Source organism: Chiloscyllium punctatum, chromosome 29 (assembly GCF_047496795.1).
Source record: "Chiloscyllium punctatum isolate Juve2018m chromosome 29, sChiPun1.3, whole genome shotgun sequence".
Lineage (NCBI taxonomy): Eukaryota > Metazoa > Chordata > Chondrichthyes > Orectolobiformes > Hemiscylliidae > Chiloscyllium > Chiloscyllium punctatum.
Window position 1 is genome coordinate 23423324 of NC_092767.1, and position 15979 is coordinate 23439302.

The following is a 15979-nucleotide window of genomic DNA, read 5'->3' on the forward strand; positions in this document are numbered from 1 at the left end:
TTTTCTCAAACCTGATTCCTATTTCATCAACCTCTGTTGACTTTGTCTATGCCCATTAATGTCAGTCCAATATTTTCTCTAAAACGTTTTAGTTACTAATTTCATTCTATTCCCGTTTTCTCACCAGACTAAAGTTCCCTAGTATTGCGAGGAAATTTTATTTTTGCTTTTTTTAATTCTTCTGTGAAGACATAACCGAAGTATTTGCTCCATTGATCTGCTATTTCCCTGCCCTCAATTCTCTGGGATCAGACTGTACGAAAGCTGCACCTTTTTCTCTTAATTTTGCCATTGGCCTATTTTCAGAAGATATTACAAGTTCACTCATATACACTGTGATAAGATATTCTTCAGAAACCCATCAATTCCTATCTTGAGCTACTGAATGATTGACCTTCCACAGCCATACAATCACAGAAGCACAGACTCTGTACTATCAGAAATACAGCACGGTCTACATTAGCCCCACTTTCCAAAACAAAACTTGTCGCTGTGAACCTTATGGCATTTCAAGTGCACAACCATGTCTTTTCTAATGGTTTTGAGGTTACCATGACAATTCCCCTCTCATGAAGTGCATCCAAGACCCAAACACACTTTGCTTGAAAAACAGTCCTCAAATCCTCACTAAGACTCAAACCCTTCACTTTAAAAATGTGTTCCTTTGATTAAAAGGACCAGCTGCTGTCTATCCACCCCGTCCATATCCCTCGTAATCTTATCCTCCTGATTCACGTCCCCCTTAGCCTTCTCTGCTCCAAAGTAAACAATCCGAGCTTATCCAGGCTCTCTCCATAGCTGAGATGCTCTATCCCAGGGAACATCCTGGTGAATCTCCTCTGCACCCCCTCCAGTACAATCACATCTTTCCTGTAATGTAGCTCTCAGAATTACACACAGTATTCCATCTTGGCTAATGAAAGTTCCGCATAGCTCTTATAATCTATGCTTCGATATGTGAAGGCTATGTTTACGCTCCTGTACACATTCTCAAATTGTGTGTTACACTGTCCAGCTACATTCAGGGATGTGTGGAGAAGCACCCTCTCAGCTTCCTAGTGTGCTGCCATTCATTGAGTCCTTGCCTGCATGGTTCCTTCTTCCAAAGTGCATCACCTCATATTTATCAGGGTTACATTCCATCTGCCATTGATTCACCCATCTGACCATTTTCTCTGTATTGATGTGACCATCTGACCATTCCATCTGTATCTTCCTGCAACGTAAGGCTTTCCTCCTCACTGTCATCTACCCGGCCAATCTTTGTATCAAACACAAACTTACTTAAGACACTCCCCACCCGTCGTCCATATTCACAGCTGCATCCTTTATTATAAGGTTTAAAATCAGAAAACATCAGCTTGTAGTCCAACAGGTTTATTCGGAGGCACGAGCTTTCGAAACGCTGCTTCTTCATTAAGTGGTTGTGCGCTTTGATCAAGCACTTCGTAAGCTAGTGCCACCGAGTATACCTTTTGGACTGTAACCTGATTTTATGCAATTTTTAGCTTTGTGCCCCCCAGTCCAACACCAACACCTCCGAATCCCAAATATTAAGGGACACAGCACTGATCCCCGTGGGACACCATTGGACACGAGACGCCAATCGCACAAACAGCCTTCTACCACCACCCTCTGTCTCCTACCACTAAAGTTGACTTGGCAAGTCACTAATGAGTCCTACATATTCCCTGGTTATTCTGTTCCGCTGGAGACACTTGTAGAATATCTGGAGATTCTCCCGAATCTTTCCTACCAGTTGGTTTCTTTACCCCTGTATTAGTCAGTTCCCTCCAAGTGATGAATTTTCTCCTTATTGCAGTCTTAACTGGCCTGTCCCATATCCTGCCATTATTTGCCTTGAATGTGGAATAGAAAGCGAGGGAAGCATTCTGTTAATTTCCAACTTGTCAGATGTTTTGTGAATTATCTAAATTTACTGTGACCCACCTCTCATTCTTTGAAACTCTAGAGAACACAGGCCGAGTTTTCTCATCAGGCAATCTCACCATCTGAGGGATTAATCTGGAGAATGTCCACTGCACTTCCTCTCAGATCAGTATATTCTTTCTGAGATTCGGTCACCAAAACTGTACACAATACTCCAGGTAAAGTCCAACCAACACACTTTGAAACTGCTTCAAAATGTCTTTACATCAATGTTCAGACTCTCTTATATGAAGGCGAACCAAACTTTAACTTTTCACTTACATATATTCTTCCAAATACCCTTCACATTCATTGCATTTACGAACTCACTGAAATCTTATAGAAACCCTTCCGAAAATCCAATATATGCCACTTCTACTGTTTCCCCATTATCTATGCTGTAAGCAAAAACTTCAAACAATTCCAAAGTTTATCAAGTATGATGTCTCTTTCAGAAATGCATGCTGATTCTCTCCATTGTTGCTGTTAATTTCTAAATAGCAAAAATGTCACCCTGTGTAATAGATTCCAACAGTTTCCCTACAAATGTCAAGTTCACTGGTCGACAGTTCTCCACAATATGTTTTTTTCCCTTTGTAGCTGTTTGGATCCCTTCCATTCATCTATAGCTTATCCACAATAGTTTCCAGTCTCTGCAGAATGTCCAGGAAAATAAAACACAGTCATCGACAGTGCAATTAATACTTCTATTGGTGGTTAATTTCCGACATTTAGATATGAAGTACATCTGTTTCAGCAGACTTAGCAATGCTCAATCCAGCTACATGTTCATGTATTACCTTGTTACTGATATGAATTGACTTTGTCTTTCGCTCCATGAGTCCGATATGATCACTTGGTATTACTGGGGGATTTTCTGAATCTTCCGCCATGAAGATAGATGCAATGTAACTGGTTATTTTGTTGGCCATTTCCCTGTTCTCCACAAGGACCTCGCCTCTCCCAATTACAAATTTCTACATTTGTCCTAGCTTTTGTTTTGTTTCCTTTGAAATATAGATCGCAGATTGATGTAGTCTTTGTGTTCCTGTTTGTGAGCATGTCTGTTCGCTTTTTGATTTCAGTTTCAGTTTCATGGCCTTCCATTTTTGGATCGTTAATTTATGAGAATTCTCAGCTTTCCACAATAGCTGGAATTCTTCTGAAGTCACTTCCTACGATTAACATATTTTCTAATTTGTTATGTTAATCATCACTGAGCCACTTTCTCACTCTTTGGTGTTTGCACCTGAAATAAATAGACGTATATTTCAGACTTTGCAGTATTTCTAAAAACTCCTGGTCCTGACCAGTTATATTCAGGAATACCACAGGAGGATAGGAGGATAGAGAAGAAATTGCGGGAGCACTGCTTGACTCTATTCTATCATCATTGGCCTACGAGTGCCGTTCTGGACAACTGGAATGTAGCAAATGCTGAGCCCATATTCAAGAAATGCTACAAAATAAACCTTGGAACGTAAGTCCAGTAATCCTAAAATCTAGTGGATAGGTTACTGTAGAAGATTTGGAGAGATTGGATATACATGCATTTGGAAAGGTATGGTTCGGAGTAAGATTAGAATGGTGCTGGAAAAGCAGAGCAGGTCAGGCAACATCCGAGGAGCAGAAAAAAATCGATGTTTCTGGCAAAAGCCCTTCATTAAATTCAGCACAGGAGTTTGAGTAAGGGAGGACATGACTCACAATTTTGTTGGAGTTCTTTGATAAAGTGACCAGCAACGTTGAGGAGGTCTGGGTTGTATACGTAGTCTAGGTTGATTCCAGTCAGGCCTTCAGTACGTTTCCACATGGTACGTTGCTCTGGAAGGTGAGATCGCATGGAATTGAGGGGCAGCTGGCAAATTAGGTACAAAATTGACTTGATGGTAGGAAGGAGAGATTAATACTGGAAACATGCTGGTCAGACTGGAGGCTTGTGAATAGTGGAATGCCTCAGGGGTTGATGCTGACACCACTACATATTACATATATTACATGAGAATGTACAGGCATGATTTGTAAGTTTGAAGACGGCACTAAAACAAGCGGCATCATGGAGAGTGAGGAAGGTTATCAGAAATTTCAGAAATTACAGCAGTACCTTGATCACCTGGAGAAGTGGCTGAGAAATGGCAAATAGATGTTAATATAGATCAGTGTAAGTTCTTGCATTTTAGAAAGTCAAATCAAGTTTGGAGTTTCATGGTGAATGGTTGGGTCCTAAGGAGTGTAGTGGAACAAAGGGACCTTGGAATTCAGGTGCATGGTTCTCTGGAAGTTGATTCAGATGTAGACAGTGAAGAAAGCTTTTGACACACTGGCCTTAATCAGTTTATATCAGTGAGTATCGAAATTAGAGAGTTATGATGCAGTTATGCCGGATGCGAGTCAGGCCATATTGGAAGCGTTTTGTTCAGTTTTGTTCACTTTGATATAGGAAGATGTTATTAAACTGGAATGAGTGCAGAAAACATTTACAAGGATATTGCCAAGGTCTCAACGGTCTGAGTTCCAGAAAGAGGTTGGACAAGCTAGGACTTTTTACTTTTGTGTGCATGAGGCTGAGGGGGGATCATATTGAAGTTTATAAGATCATGCCAGGCATGGATAGAGTGAATGCACCCAGTCTTTTTTCCCAGGGTTGGGCAATCACAGATTAGAGGGCATCAGTTTAAGGTCAGAGGGGACAGAACGAAAGGGAACTTGAGGAACAACTTTTTAACACAGCTGCTGTTACACATATGGAATGAGAAGTGGTTGAGGCGGATACATTGACAATATTTAAAAAGCATTTGAACAAATACATGGATAGTAAAGGATTAGAAAGATACGGGGCAATGGCTGGGAAATTGTGTTAGCGTGAATGGGCATTTTGGTTGCAATGGACCAGTTTGGGCTGAAGGGCCTGTCTCCGTGCTGTCTGCCTCTATGACTCTAACAACCATTGCCTGTCTCCCACTGAATGTTATATTGTGCTTTCCCAAATTGCTGAAGATATCTTGACACTCTAGCCTCCAGTCTTCCATGATGTTTGACTGGAATATTCAAGCATTCTAAACTGTATGCAGACACCTTATAAACTGCACCTTATAAATGTCATTATTCCTTAAAAGCTGCTTCAGACCAAGGTTAATAATTCGTCCTTCTGACCACACAACATCAAATCCGAAATAACCTGCTCTGTTGTTTGCTTCACAACATACTCTTCAACCCACCTCATACACACTTACGGAATTTATTTTTCACAGCTTCAGGAGTTACTTAGTTGACGCTGTTATCCATTCAATAAGACTGCGGTATCCACAACATTTGTCTATCTAATTTCCAGAGCATATGATGCTCCGAGTTTCTGCTACCGTTTTGGTTTCGATATATAACACACCAATATTTGCTTCTCCTTGCTATCTGTAAACTCTACATAAACTGATTCTGTGGAAGCTGAGGGACAGGTCTGTGTCGTTATTAGTGATAGACCTGGACAAGACATTCAGGGAGGCTCACCCTGACGCTGAGATGATCTGGAGAAATGTCCCACAATACTGGACAAGCAACAATATCCTCCTCTCTCTGTTAGGATAAGAGTTACCATATACTTTCTGCTCCCTCAAACTCACTGTATATCTGTTATAGCACCTAGCCCCAAACAAAGTTCACGATCTGTCTCCAAATAAGGCTCAGGCACTACCACTCTCACTATTGAATTCAGCAACTAATCATACTATAAGGATTCAAAACTGTCGACTGACTCATTCCAGACACCTCACAACTCCCTCCACCTACACCAGGACAAACAGCAGGGTCACCCATTCAGACTTTCCCTCCATGCCTTTCTCCCATTCCAGGAGAAACTGCCTGGAATAGGATAGAAAGGGCCAAGCCGCGTAGTGGAGTGCCCGATATCCGTTCCCTCACTCCCCTCCCCCGGTAATGTGGGGAGGACTCTTAAAGAACTGGAGAGGATCAGGACGCCTCGTGTGGAGAATCTGAAACATCCACGTCCTACTGACCAGTTAAGGAGCAATGTTCAGTGAAAGACAATTCTCAGTTTAAACCCACTGGAAGCTCCCACAACAGTCACAACAGTGATTTCACTTCCAAAAACAAACCCAGGTACCTCATTGCACAGAGATGCAGACACAGAAATACACAGACGAACACTCACAATACTTACAAGGAGATAGGCATACACACACGTATAAACACACAGAGACATATACAGTTACATACAAATCGACATAAATACAGATAGCAACACAGGCTGAAACACAGACAGACACATGTAGACACGGAAACACATAGATAACAAGCAAACGGACACACACACGCAGGCACACACCCACACACACACATACAGACACACACAAACAGAGGCACAGACACACATACACATACAGACACACGCACAAACACTTACTCACATACAGACACATAGAAGTACAGACAATAGTGTCATTAAGACACAAATCGATATGTTTTTGATTTGTAAGGGGATCAAGGATTCCAGGGAGAAGGCAGAAGAATGAGGTCGAGGTACTAATAAGAAATTATTGAACGGAATTTCAGACTGGATAGGCTGAATGGCCTCAATATGTTCATTTCCTGATACTCCTGCGGTATTATACTATCAGGCATTCTGTTCCTGAGACAGCAGCAGAGGCTGGGTGTGATAGATATTTGATTGGAAAGGGTCAGTGGGAATGTGCGATAGGTTTGGAGTCTGGAATGGTTTATCTTTATACCTAATTATTCTGTCCTTATGTCTGAAAAGAGGTGGAGATTTGATGTTCAGTTAACACAGTTTTAACATAACCGTTGTCCCACAATGAAATAAGGACGTCCCTTTCACTTTAGTCTTGTGCTACCTGTGGTGTCCTCATCCTCAGGGAGCAGTGAAGACTCGGTTATAGAAGATATTCCAGGCTGAGATCTTTACTGGACAGAAGGGTCAGTGTTTATTGGGAACAGACAGGAAATGGATGGCCAGACACACTCGAATCAGCCATGAGCATTCTGAATGGTGCAGACGAATGGGCAACTTCTGCCCCTACCCCATGTGTTCCCTCAATCCACCCCTCGAGGCTGTTACAGAGATATACTGCTGTCCCTACCCCATGTGTTGTTCCCTCAATCCACCCCTCGATGCTGTTACAGGGTTGGGGACTACTCCATTAAGTCAGACAGGATCGTTACAATGACACAGGAGGAGACCATTCTGCCCCTTTAAAGAATTACACAGGAATATAGAATGAAGTAATTGAGCTCGTTCAGTAAACTACACAGTCTAGAAGGAGGCCTTTCAACCCACCTGAGCCGCTACACAGGAACAGCGAACCTGTCGCTAACAGAAAATAGAGAGTAGAGATAAATGTGTATTTTCAGGCTGCAAAGCTGTAACTGATGGAGTGCCTCAGAGATCACTGTGGGGTTATCAATGATCAATAATCTTTATCAAAGATCTGGACGAAGGGGAGGGAATAGCTTGGAGCACAATTAGCTCGTACACCAAGATGGCTATTCAATGTGTCTTCAAATGGAGGCATTGAGTCTGCAAAGTGATGCAGGCAGGGAAGGTTAGTGAGCAAACCTTCAGCAGAAATAACATAAGGTAAGTTGTCTATTTTGGCATGAAAGATGAAACAATGGTAAACAATTTAAATGGAGAGAGATTGCCGAACTCTGTGATAAAGGAGGTTTCCATGTTCTTGCGACATGAATCATATGAAGTTAGATGCAGCAAGTGATTTGGAAGGTAAGTGGAATGATGCTGTTTTTGGCAAAAAAGTATCAGGTTTAATTGCAGAAATGTTTTACTGCATCTGTACAGGGCGTTACTGAGACCACACCGAATACACTGTGTGCAGGTTTGATCCCATAAACTAAAATAAAAAGATATAATTTTTTTCGAAGATTTTCAATGAGGTTTCCCTTTCCTCATTCCTGGAATGCCGGCCTTATGTTATCGGGGATGATCAGTTTTGATCTGAGCTGAGAAATAATATTGAACCGTCCGTGACTTTCTGAAGAGTGTATCAGCTGGACGCATATTATCTCCTGTCAGGGAGACTAAAGCTAGAGTATAAACTTTAAGGAAAAGATGCATTAATATTAACACACATACTATGAAGACACCAACCAATATTTACAAATTAAACAGACACATATAAGCATGTCATCAAATTATAAAGTGGGGGCATTTTGGGGATTGTAAGGAATTGTGTATAACAAGAGCAATGACGCACCTGCATATAATCCATAATCAGGTTTTCCAGAGAATGTTCCAGGAGATCGCACATGGTCCAGTTTGGTGTTCCATTGACATAATTGTTTGTTCCAACACAGAAAGGGAGAAAAATGTTCCCTGCCTGAGAAGCAGCAGCCGTTTGATCTCTTTCTCTTACTTTGTTCCGCCCGATAGCAAAATCTGAGATCAGAAAATCCCTGAGTTATCTGTACTACTTGTGAAGGATTCCTGGTGAGGATTCATTGGAATCTCTCCACTGCCTGAAACAAAGGGAATTCAGCCAATTCCAACTGTTCCAGAAAGAAATCTCACTAGCAGTAGCTTGTGTGAGCAGAGTAACTTCAAAGGCAGAATAACAATTTGGGGCACTCTGTCATTTTACCTTTTGTTATGAGTTCAACTTTCTGTGTCTCACATTTTTCTCGAAAATGACCTACTCTGAGATCCATATCATTGGCCACATCACTAAACTGGGTGCATTTAAGATTGGTGAAACCAGTGGAGGAGTGGGACTGGAAAAGGACATAGTGACATTCCAACATTTATTGGAACACAAATGAGAAATTCTCAAAGGGCTCCTCAAGTGGAAATTCCCTTCCCCAGAGGATTGTGGCTTCTGGATGTTTGCATTTATTCGAACTTGTTTTTGGTATGTAGTAAAATAGCATACAGACAGAAACGGAAAGCACACGGAGCGGTGACAAAGTATCTAATGGCCCACTCCTGCTGCTCAGTCCTGTGTTGCTATGTTCTATTCAACCCCACAGCTCCTGAAAGGAGCAGATGGAGGCCACTTGTCCCAGATACCTGGTCAACAGTAACACAGGATCTCATTCAGTCCCTCAAGACTGTCAACATGGTTTGGTGTAGGTTGGAAAATGTTATTTGGTTCAAAAGACGCCTCTGGTCTCATTACAGAGTTTTTCCTTTCTGCAACTTGTGATCCATTTGTTGGTCATATTATAGACCCAGATTCACTGTGAATACAGTCCCCATACCTCAACCAGAGATGACTCACAAAATACTTCACTCTCTCTGATTGCAAAGTTCATTAAAATAACGTTCAGGAAAATTACAAACATTAACTTTGCAATTACTGAATATGAGGACAAAAGGAACAGGATCAGGTAATTCGGATGATCAAGCCATTGTACACCATCATGGCTGATCTAATGTTGACATTAACTCCTCTTTAATGCCCAATTCTTCCCCCCTTAGCTCTCTGACAGATCAAAAATCCATCTACCTCCTCCTTAAATGCTTTCAGTAATGTAGCTCCCCTAGCTCTCTAGCCCAGATAATTTCTAACAGGGATTACCTTCTGTGAGAGGATAACACTCCCTACACATACATTGTCACCTATTGATATGAACAAGAGGCAAAGACAGGGTCTGTGGAAAGAGTGAATGGCTATGATACCAATGCAGTATTTGACTGAGGATGGCATTGGGACCACCTATGTATTTGAGCTGAATGGGAATTAGGTGCAACTTTCCCACTGGGCGGGGCCTTTCAGAACACAATAAGGTTTGTGGTCAGTGGCCAACAATCCTCTCAGTCCCGGGACATCTCTGCAGGAGATCTTCACGTTAGCCTATTCAGCAAAAACATCTTCAGTTGCTCTATCAATGTCTTTTCCCATCATAAGATCGGAAGTGGGTATGATTACTGAAGATTGCACAATGTTCAGAGCATTTTGTCCCCCATCAGCTCCTGAACCATTCTGTGTCCATGTGCACCAAGACCCGGACATCATTCCGGTTTGTGATGTTAAAGTGTCGGTAACATTTATGTAACAGTACGGCCAGACACTGCCCATTTCCGCAGTTAAAAGAGGAGCACATTCAGCATTTCAAGGTGGTTGCACACGGGTATGAGCTAGCATTCAGGAACAGGAAAAGTGACAGCACATTCAATACTCCTGCCTGTTAGACAGGAAGAAGAGTGGTCTGGTCAGTGCATCGAGCTTTTAACACGAACAGACAGAGCCCAATCAGACCCTTAAACCTGTTCCATGAGACCAGGAGGAGGCTATTCATCCCCACGAGACAGTTATACAGGAACAAGAGGGGGTCACTGATATTCCAACACGACAAACCAATGAAACCGAGACTGCACTGATAGAGGACTCAATGATGTTAATCAGGGTTCCATTGTTTGTAGAACGTGTGCTGCTTTAACATAGTTTGTTGGCAATGAGGAGGGAAACCAAATGATTTGTGCCAAGTCTCAAGGAGGCAGCTTCCATCTCGGAGAAGACACATCCATGTTCTCCATGGAGGTCAGAATCTGGTGGGAATAGTTAACTGTTTTAGCATGAACGTATTGTGGCTGCTGTAGGGATTGCGGTTAACGAGACTTTCAGTGTAGGACCACACATCGAATGCACTGTATTAATGTGGGGAGAATTTATTCAGACACTGGCCCTCTGTCTCTCTCTCATGCGACATGTGGATTAGGTGTGGAGTGAGGGGAATATTCTCAGATGCTCTTAAACTATTGACAGTCATGTAGCCCGAGTAAAAAAGAAGCCATGGAATTTTTCACGGTATCAGTGCCTATTTAGAACATCGTAAGTGACTGTCCCTCCCCCCAAGGTTCAATGCAATCATCTCTCATTCTCTCACAACGCCGGAGATTAATCATCATTCTCTCCTCATGGCACCACCATCCCAGGGATTAGTCTGGTGAAACCCCATTGCACTCTCTCTGTAGCAAGGTGATCATTCCTTAAAAAGGAGAGAAAGTCTGTCCACAATATCCCAAATGCTGCCTCAACAACACTCTCAGCAATGATCACAATAACTCTTTTTCCTCGTAGACATCTCCGTTTCTTTCCTGTAGCGTAAAAAAGACTCTCCTTCTTTCGACACTGCTGGAAAGAGTTAACAATTTTATAATGACGGTATTGTTGTTGCTGTCGGAAGTATGGATAACATGACGTTCATTGCAGCACCAATTGAACTGTATTAATGTTGGAATAGTTTATTCAAAAGCCTGACGTCTATCTCTCTCTCCCTCTCTTTCTCCTCTCTTTCTCAGTCGAAATAGGGAGTTGGGGTGGTGAGGTGGAAAGTTCTCAGAGGCTCTTAATCTTTCAAGAATCATATAATCTGAGTGAAAAAGGCCAGTGTCTGTTTAGAACATCATGAGTGATTGTCCATCCCCCTTAAGGTTCAATGCAATCACCTCGTATTCTCTCACTGAGCTTCACTTACTGCTCATGGTGCCATCATCCCAGGGCTTAGTCTGGTGAAAATTGGGAGAAAGTCTTTCAACAGTACCCCAAATACTGCCTCAACAGCACTCTCCTGGATGATCATAAAGCACCTTTCTTCTCACTTAGTCATTGCCACTTCTTTCCTGTGCCACAAAATGCCATTCCTTCTCTATGAACTATGACTGACATGGAATTTATAAGTCCCTTACATCTGTACGTCAGCATCAATAAAGCGAACACCAGAGTTGCCTATGGAGCTGTGCATCACTCTCGGGGAGAATTTTAATGAGATTGAATACATTTAAAATAGGGGATGATCACGTACCTGAGTGGAAATGAGATGTCGCAATACAGAAAACAGGCAGAGAAAGGGAGCTGTCTTTACTTCAGTTCTTCTCTCACAGGATGTATGCAGCCCTGGTGAGGGCAGCATGTTATGCAGATCTTGAACTGAGTGGTTGGTTCAGCTGTTCCACAGTACCATAAAGAGTAAAACACATAGCTATGGGTTTGTAATGTTATAACACAGGATAAATCTTCCTGCTTAAATAAAACCAGCAACAGAGAAAAGATTTATCCCATGCAGCAATCTGTTATAATTCTCGAGTCCAAATCTATTTGAAGTAAAAATTAACAACTTTATTTCTTAAAGTATAACAGAGAATAATAAACGAATGACTGTTTACAACTTCTTCCTCTAACCTGTCTTTTACCTTCCCCTTCCACAATACTAGACCGATAGGACTCCTAATTAAGATTTTAAAAACAAAACTTCTTATCTTAAAACCAGGAAGCTTTCGGTTGTTCTCCATGTTCCTGTCTTCTTTTCTACTTGGGGACTCTGCATCACCAGTTACTAATCAATAAAGGTACCGATAGGAGAGCTATTATTCAGGCAGTCTTTGCATGCTGGTAGTTTGGCAGTTCTCCTCTCAACTGTTCAATTTTCTATGGTCTTGTACCGCCAAACTTTGGGGATTGTATGATTGGCCTTTGAGATTGTCAATATAATAAATTCATACTTGGTTGGAGGTGGGTACTTTGGGGGAAATTTAAAATGTTTTGCTGAATTTGTTTTTGTTTCAAGACAATGAGCTAATCGGGTTGTTCGACCAAATGTTACATTATATCTATTTTTCAGAACACTTGGTGCTGTCAGATAGTTATTGCTGGCTTTTAATTCTCTCAATGGTACATTACACCCACTTGTTCATCACAGAAGTCACACGGAAACCTGACAAAGAAAGCATGACACATTGACTTCTCTAAAGTTCTTGAGGCAAGCAGATTGGTTTTTATAACAAATGATAATGGTTGCTTTTAAACACCCAAATTTCCTTCATGAGATATCAACAGGCCATGATTCTGTTGCTCTAGATTATCGGTCAATGGCTTGACGACCATAAGCTGTCTTCCCATACGTGCAGATAACAAGTTAAACATTCTCAAGAGCAATTATTTAATCATGTACATGTGGTTAGAAGGAACGTGAAACTATTGCATTCGGATTGAACAAAGGCACAAATGGTTTATTCAGAAATTGCACTGAGACTGAGGACGAGACTGGGATATCATGATGGTGGTATTGGACAGGATTGATGAGTAGGAAGGACATGGAGATGTAAATCTGTGAAGGACAAAATTGATTATGGAGTTTGAGAACAGTCTGATTCCTTCTCGCATATCAGTGAGTAATTTATAAATAGTAGTTTGATAGTTATAATATATAAGGAAATGAATTTTTGTTTGGAACTGAAGGCATTGACTTGCACTTTCCAAAATTTATATATGATGATCAGAAATTCAGGTCAACCGGGTTTAGTAGACAAATATAATGACTTGAATGCTGAAAGATGTGTTGCTGGAAAAGCGCAGCAGGTCAGGCAGCATCCAAGAAGCAGGAGAATCATCTTTCCAGGCATAAGCCCTTCTTCAGGAACTTATGCCCGAAATGTCGATTGTCCTGCTCCTTTGATGCTGCACTTTTCCAGCAACACATTTTTCAGCTCTGATCTCCAGCATCTGCAGTCCTCACTTTCTCCTATTAAACATAATGTCTTACCAGGAATACCAACTATAGCGAGAATGGGATAGTAACCACCTTGAATAATCCAAAGGATATCCTGGATCCGCCATGCTAATGAAATCCAAGGCCGAGAAAGCCAGGAAAGACCCGAGGATAAGCTCCTGTCCATTGTTAGAACATTCCAGTCTAATGTTCTCAGATTCTGATCTCTCCTCCCCATCTCTCTCTCTTTCAAGCTGCTGATCCCTGTTAGTGCTGTCAGTGATGCTCCTACTCATACTATGGGACAGCACATTGAACAGCGCCCATTTAACTTTCAACGATGGAAACTCTCCAATGTGATAATTAGGATCCATGGAGATTGACAGTAATCACAGTCACTGAACAAATAGCTTCAGTTAACCCTTTTGAATTTAATATTGATTTTATTAAAATAAAAAAAAAACGTTTAAAGCTACACATTTGGCATAGGATATATGTGGCGTGGGGGGGGGGGGGGGGAGCTGTTGAACAGAGCGAAGAAATATTTGAGATGGTAGATTGATTGTATGTAATCATTCAATCTGCCTTAGTTATGCGAGTAATGTCAAAGGATTGTCAGAACATAAACAAGTTTCTCCATTTATAAATCGAAACAGATAGTCTGTAACTACTGATTAGTGATTCTGATGTCAGTAAATCTGACAGGAAAATGTGCATACAACAACATGAGTGAAAACAGACAAATGGCATGGATATGTTAACAGAGAATATGATGTGACACACAATTCAGATGGTTATTCGAGGATCAGAGAGGGCAGGTGAGGGTCATGCTGTTCATGTTATCGATGTCAATCAACTGTGATTAAGTAAATTTCACTGCATTTCGATTGCAGTGTGATTATGATATTGGGGACATGGCTGCTGAGACTGGAGGGAGGGAATATGATATTTCCCAGCCATCAGTATTGGAATTGTATTCTTCATAAATCATATGAAGATCAAATTCCGGGATACAACTCCAATGAGGAATGAGGACAGCCAATATTAACCATACAACCAGAAGACATTGGAGCAGAAATTTGGCCATTAGGCCCATTGAGCCTGCTCCGCCATTCAATGATGGCTGTTAAGCTTCTCAACCACATTCTCCCGCTTTCTACCTGTAACCCTTGATCCCCTTTACAATCAAGAGCATATCTGTCTCACTCTTATATATACTCAATGACCTGGCTTCGACAGCCTTCTGTGGAGGTGAATTACAATGATTCAACACTCTATGGCTGAAGAGGTTCGTCCGTATCTCTTTTCTGAAAGGACTTCTCTTTACTCTTTCCCATAGAGGCCGAGTCTCTCCTACTATTGGAAATATCGTCCCAAACTCCACTCTGTCCAGGCCATTCAGTATCCTGTAAGTTTCGAGTAGACCTCCTAACATCTTCTGAACTCTACCATATATGGACCTAGAGCCCTCAGACGATCTTCATATGTTAAGCTTTTATTCCTGGGACCATCCTCGTGGATCGCCTTGGAAAACGCTCCAGGGTCAGTTCATCCTTCCTGAGATATGGGACACAAAACTGTGCACAATAATCCAAATGTGGCCTGACCAAAGCCTTATACAGCCTCAGAAGTACATTCCCACTCTTTTATATTCAAGCCCTCTTAAAATAAATGCCATCATTGTATTTGCCTTCCGAACTATTGACAACCTGCAAGATTACCTATCGAGACTCCTGGACTGGAACTCCCTCGGCTTTTTGCACTTTTGATTTCTGAACCTGCTCGCTATTTAGAAAATAGTCCATGTCTGTATTCTTCCTGGCAAAGTGCATGATGTCACTCTTGCCCACGTTATACTCCATCTGACACATCTTTGCTCACTCCCCTAACCTGTACAAATCCTTCAGTAGGAGAAAGTGAAGACAGCAGATGCTGGAGATCAGAGTCAAAAAGTGTGATGCTAGAAAAGCACAGCCAGTCAAGCGGCATCCAAGGACCCGGAGATTCGATGTTTCAGGCATAAAGTCTTCATCAGGAACGCGGGGGTTGGGCCGAAGGGGGCTGAGAGACAAATGTCAGAGGCTGGGGCCGGGAGGAAGGTAGCTTGGACAGCGATAGCTAGATGAAGGTGAGTGGTGATAGCGAAAGATCATAGTGAAAGGTGGACTGGATACATGCGAAGGAAGATGGACAGGTTGGACAGTTCAAGAGGACGGTACTGAACTAGAGGGTTGGATCTGGGATAAGATGGTGGGAGGGGAGACGAGGAAATTGGCGAAATTGCCTTTGATACCGTGTGGTTGGAGGGTCCCTCGGTGGAAGATGATGCGTTCTTTCTCCAGACGACTGCTGGGTAGAAATTGGCCATGGAGGAGGCCAAAAACATACATGTCCTTGTTGTAGTGGGAGGGAGAGTTGAAGTCTTCAAGTATAGGGAAGTGGGGTTTTTGGGTGTGTGTGTCCGAGTGAGTTACCTGAACCGTTCTGCAAGTTGATGTCCTGTCTCCCCGATGGAGAGGAGATCCGGTGCAATGGACTGAGTAGATGTGGTGTTTGGATTCACAGGATGTTCTTTGCC